Raw genomic sequence first — 6,844 nt, 5'->3', positions numbered from 1 at the left:
ACCCCTTTGGGGGTCGAACAACCCTTTCACAGGGGTCGCCTAAGACCATCGGAAAACACATATATAATTACATATTGTTTTTGTGATTAATCACTATGCTTTAATTATGTTCAATTTATAACAATGAAATTGGGGGTCACCACAACATGAGGAACTGTATTAAAGGGCTGTGGCATTAGGAAGGTTGAGAACCACTAGATTAGTGTCATGATGGAGCAGATCCTTGATTCAGTGGTGTCTGAGCAAGGAGCTTCAGTCCTTCTCCCCAGCCCTGAACCTGCCCTCCTCCTTCCTGGTGAGCACCCTCAAGCTCACCAGGGCCCCTCCAGGCTGACACAGAGCCTGGCTGAATCAACCCCCCTTCCACTCATGTGTGAAGCTCCCCACCCACCTTCCCCCAGCAGACCTTGCTTACTCATCCTTTCCATGTTGGGGAAGACAAGCTGCTTTACTCTATAGCCCAGGACCAGCTTTGGGGGGATGGTCACTGCCTTTGGTGCTAGGAAAAAGGAGCTCATGTTAATTGATCCCTAGGTGCTTTACATAGTTATCTTGCCTGATCTCCCAAACAATCCTGGGGGGAGGTAGAGATCTCGTGCCCCATTTACAGACAAGAGAACTGAGGCTCAGAGAGGGTCAGTAGGTGTGTCAGTTTCACAGCTAAAAACTAACAGAGCTGAAATTTGAACCTACATCTGACCTCAAAACTCATGTGGTTTCCACTGTACATTCGACAAATGTTCATTGAGGACCTGTTTTGTTCCAGGCACTGTGGCTCCCGCCCTCCTATGTCTTAGAAAGGGAGGCAGACAATGAATTAGCAAAAAACCCCATGCAATGGTGACCCATGCGAAGTGCTACGAAGCAGATGAACACAGGGCATCACTAGAGATACCAGGGGAGGAACTTAGTGATGCCACACACACCTTCTTGGGCAAGGAGGGAAGTCCTAAGAAGGCTAAGGAGCAGGCACGTCTACTAGGGAGGCCTGGAGGAAGAACTGAAGAGCCTGGAGTCTGGGCTGGCATTTCTCCACCCTCAGTGGGTGGGCCCAGGCTGGCTCTCCCCCCATGCCCTGACCCCTAGGACCCTAACCTTGCGTTCATATTTGAGATTGAAAAACTTCAGCAGGCTCCAAAATTTAAATTGCCGTTCACTTGTCAGGGTTTCCTTCTTTGTTGTCTCCAGAGTTTCTGTCACCAGATACGGGTCTTCTCCCCTTGTCCGCATGGATAGAAACGAAGTGGGTAGTTTTTTCTTCAGCTTCCTGGACAGAGTGGGGGCGGTGAGAGTTCAGGATCTCAGAGGCCCCACCTCTCAGGGACATTTTCCCCTCTCCATCAGCCAGTTCCTATTTGAGATTAAAGTGCACTTCGCCCACTGTGCGGGCAAGAGGGGGCAAAGTGGGAAGGGACCTCAACTAGCACTTATGGAAGAATGTGCCAGCACCGCAAGCTCCTTCACACGCTATTCATTTCACCCTCATCACAACCCTATGATGTGGGCAGAAATGTACCCATTTTCACATGAGGAAATTGAGGCTCAGAGACAGGTTATGAATTGTCCAAGGTCACACAGCTAATAAGTACAGAGCTGGGATTCAAATCCTCCTCTGTATGAGTCAAGCATGTGTCCTTCCCATGGCACCGAGATAGGCATCTACCCAGCCCACAACACTCCCTCCTCTGAGAAGGGGCTCCAGCTCCTCAGACTGATTCCTGGGGCCTGGACGCACTGTCCACCCTTAGGCTCCAGGAGGCATCTCTGATTCCATAAGGAAATTCATTCTGTGACAAAAAACATCCTGATGGAACTTCTGGTATTTATAACCCAAAACCCTCAAGGAAGACCTCCATCCTTGCCTCTTCTGACCTTACTCTATCTGTCTAATACCCTGCCCCCCAACTTTATATGCACAGACCGCTTCGCCTCACCCTAGAAACAATAGGCCTTCCAGCCTGGCTGGCTGGCCTGCTGGCTTGACTCAGTGGTTGAGCGTCAACTTTTAAACCAGGAAGTCATGGTTCAATTCCCGGTCAGGGCACATGCCTGGATTGCAGGCTTGATCCCCCAGTGTGGGGCATGCAGGAGGCAGACAATCAATGATTCTCTCTCATCATTAATGTTTTTATCTCTCTCTCCTTCTCCTTTCCTCTCTGAAATCAATAAAAAATATATTTTTTAAAAACAGAAAACAGGCCTTCTAGAAAAAAACTGAGCTCCCTTAGAAAAATTCCAGACTCCTCCTTAACAGTACTATGGTAAGGAGAGGTAGTTCCAAGGATCAGAAAAATTTCACTGTAAGCCTTTCACTTTTTAATTAAAAAGGAAAAACAAAGGCATCCATCCATTCAGGGAGGGCTCACCCAGGAGAGCCATGGGGCCCCCTTTCCTGGGCTGCTCCACAGTTTCCAACAAGCCCAGCAGAGGAAGAAAACTCCACCACCAGCAACAAAACAACTGCTGAGGGGAAGGCTGGTGATGTCCTTGAAGTCCCTTGGAAGCACCTCAGCTATCAGAACCTCTGTGGCACTTGGAGCCACCCAGGTGGGGTGGGGTGGTGGCACTTTCTGTGCAGAAAATGTCCTACAGGGGTGCTTTATTTGGTTTCACCTCTGTCCTCTTACCGAGTGCTGGCAATAAACCCAGAGACTGAAATAAGCACAAAATACAGATTTGGGCAACTCAGTATAAGAAAACAGAGGAGAGCGGCCTCTTGAAACCAGTACGTTTTGGTTCAAGCCAGAGAAATCAGTCACCCTGGAGGGCAGTAGGGATGTGAGTGAACTGAGGGCATCAGAAGAAGATTTCCTGATCCTGGGAGAACGAGACAGCTTCCTGAAGGTGGAGAAGAAGAGTACGGCATGCTTGAGGAAAGGAGTGGGTGGGAGGAGTACTCAGAGTAGGGAGTGAGGCTGCCCCCACTCAGATGCCCTTGGGGCTTCTCCTTTTCCTTCTCCCCACGGCTGCCTACCTCCAGCCTCACCTGTCCTGGAGGGAATCCAGATGTGGCTGGATATCCTGGACCACAATGTCGTGATGTCATGCCTGTGGGACTCTTGGAAGGCCCCTTCGACTGTAATTCCCCTGGGCAATTTCACTGTCGACTCCCCTGTTGAGTCTACCACATCCACAGCTTGGAACGCAGCCTTTGAACCTGGAAAGAGAAGGATAGAGGTCACACTGATCTCTGAATTTCCAGAGAAAAACGCATTTTGGAACTGGTGAGACATGACAGAAGTGGAAATAGTGCCTGGAATCAGTCCTGTATGTGCGACACCAATGTCTCAGGACCCGTTTGTTTCTTGAGCAATGCAACAGTTTGCATGTACTTTATCAGAGAGAAAAGAAAAAGCAAGCCTTATGCACACAAAGAGTGCAGCATAGAAAGGGGGATAAAAGACTAATTTTATAGGGGAGACATGATGAACACTACCTCAGCCAGGTGACCAAGGTAAACATCAATGGTGAAAGTCAATTTGATAGACCATACCCTTGATATAGTGTAAGGAGAATAGCTCTACCTCTACGGTCTTCCTTCCCAAAACCCATTATTATCTCAGTCTAACCACGAGAAAAAGGCCTCAGACAAATTCCAATAGAGAGGCATCCTACACTATGCCCTTAAAACTGTCAAGATCATCAAAAACAAGGAAAGTCTGAGACACTGTCACAGCCAAAAGGAGCCTAAGGAGATATGACAACTAAAGGTAATGTGGTATCTTGGATGGGGTCCTGGAACAGGAAACGGATATTAGGTAAATTAAGATAATCTCGATGAAGTATGGACTTTAGATAATAAAAACAAACAAACAAACAAACCCTACGCATGCTTTAACAACACCATGGGCACCATGTAGTTAAAAAAATAAAATAACCCACTTGAAAAGGGAGCAGGCCAAGTGGTTAAAAATCAATTCAAATGACCAATTCACTTCATTCCTATGGATTTTTTTTAAAGTTTGGTTTCACCTCTGCCTCTGAAAGTTTTATGCAAACAGATAGACTTTCCCTTTAAGGAAGTTAAACTGACTTAGTCAAATTTTTATGATCGTGGCAAAACACCTTGGTTGCTTTAGTAAACTCCAATATGAAAACAGCCGCCACCTCCAAGTAATCCAGACACTGTTCTGGATCGTGGCAAAACACCTTGGTTGCTTTAGTAAACTCCGCCACCTCCAAGTAATCTGGACACTGTTCTTGGTCACGTGACAGCAGTGCCTGGCATGGCAGGTGCTCTAAAACTGTACAGTGGGACGGTCAGAATTGTCTTCCATCTCAGGATGACACCCAGATGGGCGACATTCGAGTCATCTGAGCTGTAAAACTCCTCTCCATGAGGTGTGAGACACTGTCATGTCTTCAAGTGAGGGTTCAACAACACTTACCCTGGGGCTTCTCAAATCCAGAAAACCCCAAGAAGAGCTAAGTGTGGAGGCAGGGGGTGGAACATACTCCTCTATGAGCCCCCTCCAGCCCTTGGTGAGTTCTGCTCACCAGCTACTTAGTCATGATCTCCGGGGAACACGAAGGGAGAATCATAACCGCCACAGCAGAATGACTTGGTGAACTTTGAGTGTTCCTCTGTGCAGGCACTGTGATAAATGATTTACGTAATTTATCTCATTGGATTTTTGCAACAGTCTTGCTCAAGTTGACAGATGAGAAAACAAACTTGTTCAGAGGTCACCCAGCTGGTAAGTGGTGGAGCCAGGCTTAGAAACCACATGTCCCCAGCTCTGAAGCCTGCGTGTTTTCTTAACCACTAAGCAAATGACCTCCATTTATGTACCCACTTAAGTGATAAACATATAAGCACATGAGAAGACATCAGCTAATTTTAAAACAAATTATTTACAAAGGGAAAATTGGGAAAGAAAGACTATTTAGGAATAGTTTCCAAGAAAAATAAGTTTCCGTCCGACCGGTGTGGCTCAGTGGTTGGGGGTCGACCTATGCACTAGGTAGTCAAGGTTCAATTCCCAGTCAGGGCACATGCCCTGGTTGTGGGCTTGATCCCCAGTGTGGGGCGTACAGGAGGCAGCCAATCAATGATTCTCTCTCATCGTTGATGTTTCTCTCTCTCTTCCTCTCCCTTCCTCTCTGAAATCAATAAAAATATTTTTTTAAAGAAAAATAAATTTCCACTTCCCCATTCCCATCTCCCATGCAACTCTTCTGTGCATTTCTTAAACTGAGGTGTGTGGATGTGTTCATACAAATTCTAGTGTTTCTGTTGACTGGTTGACTTGGTTGCTGGCAGGGGGAATTGAGGGTGGGGCGCAGTAGGAGGGGGCAAAGTTTCCTGGCTGGCCATCTCCTGTACCTCATAATGACTGGGAAGCCCAGAATCCAGCTCATCACACTGCGCTTCACCCTCGTCACTCTCCAGTATGTCCTCCAGGGTGAGGTCTGTTCTGTAGTAAAGGTGTGTATTCATCTCCATCACCAGACAGAAACAATGAAACTTGTCAGCATCAAGGACGCTTCTGACTTCAATCATATCGCCTCCAGCATCCAACTCCTGGACCACAGCTCTTGTGATTGTCTTAAATACGCTGGGCATTGTGCCTGGACCAACTGGGAAAAGGAAGCCAATTTCAGTTTGGGAGATATTAGCTCAGGTTTTTTAATCTACCTTAGGCAGGTTGGGGTCAAGGAAGATCCAAAGGTTCCAGGACAACCAGGACTTGGGATTATTTGCCTTCCCTGTTTCTGCCCCTCATGGAATCCTTCTGGAGGAAGGATGGAGCAGTGATTGCCCCAAATGGAAACTAGAACCTGTTTTCTGCATCTCTCAGCATAGCTGTCCCCTTGCCCAGAGGGACCTTGAGGGGTGGGAAGGCAGGCCCTCCATCCCCTAGACCAGCCGTGGGCAAACTACAGCCCGCGGGCCGGATCCAGCCCGTTTGAAATGAATAAAACTAAAAAAAAAAAAGACTGTACCCTTTTATGTAATGATGTTTACTTTGAATTTATATTAGTTCACACAAACACTCCATCCATGCTTTTGTTCCGGCCCTCCGGTCCAGTTTAAGAACCCATTGTGGCCCTCAAGTCAAAAAGTTTGCCCACCCCTGCCCTAGACTCTCCCTAGTGTTGATAAGCAGAGGACCCAGAAAGGAATGAGGGGCAAATGATTACTTCTTCCTTTGGTTCTGACTCCTGGGCCTCCCTCCCTTGCTATGTTCTGCAAGGCAGTTGCATGGGTGCCCCTACCAACCATTTCCCAACAAGTCGGCCTCAGAAGGAAATAAAAGAGAGGGGATTGAGTGCAAGAGTGGCTTGGAGCTGGGCGCCCTGACCAGCCCACCTCCAGGTCCTCTCTCCTCAGTTTCAGGTCACCTTCTGAAGGGTCCACTTACACTGGATAAACTAAAATGAATTCCGCAATTCCATCTGGGGCATCTCCCCCCACCCACTCTCCCCTTCATCCTCTCCTGGTCTAAAGTTGGCCTCTGTACCGCTCTATCTCCCCTGCTCTGTGGGACCCCCCACCCACAGGCTCGTCGCCAGTCCAGTCTGACACAGCTGCTCCCTCCCCGTTTCTATTCAGCAGCAGCTCTTTGTCCCCACCACATCAGGGCTCTCTTACCTCTAAATCTTTCTTACTCTCTCCCCTTCCACCAATCACTCAACAACTCCTTTCTTTTAAGACAGTGGTTCTCAACCTTCTGGCCCTTTAAATACAGTTCCTCATGTTGTGACCCAACCATAAAATTATTTTCGTTGCTACTTCATAACTGTAATGTTGCTACTGTTATGAATCGTAATGTAAATATCTGATATGCAGGATGGTCTTAGGCGACCCCTGTGAAAGGGTCGTTCGACCGCCAAAGGGATC

At 47.6% G+C, this 6,844-nt stretch overlaps 1 protein-coding gene across 1 annotated transcript in view; it reads right to left on the bottom strand.

Annotated features, from left to right (window-relative positions):
• Positions 1 to 3,015, bottom strand: part of GSDMB (gasdermin B) — a 7,132-nt gene extending 4,117 nt beyond the window's left edge. The window contains exon 1 of the mRNA XM_014536150.1: positions 2,987 to 3,015. The gene's annotated coding sequence lies outside the window, so the exon portion shown is untranslated. The remainder of the gene's footprint in view (positions 1 to 2,986) is intronic.
• Between the last annotated feature and the right edge of the window lie 3,829 nt (positions 3,016 to 6,844).

The sequence above is a fragment of the Myotis brandtii genome, unplaced genomic scaffold (assembly GCF_000412655.1).
Source record: "Myotis brandtii unplaced genomic scaffold, ASM41265v1 scaffold157, whole genome shotgun sequence".
Taxonomy (NCBI): Eukaryota; Metazoa; Chordata; class Mammalia; order Chiroptera; family Vespertilionidae; genus Myotis; species Myotis brandtii.
The sequence above is the reverse complement of the archived record's forward strand: the minus strand, read 5'-3'. Positions and strand labels throughout refer to the sequence as shown.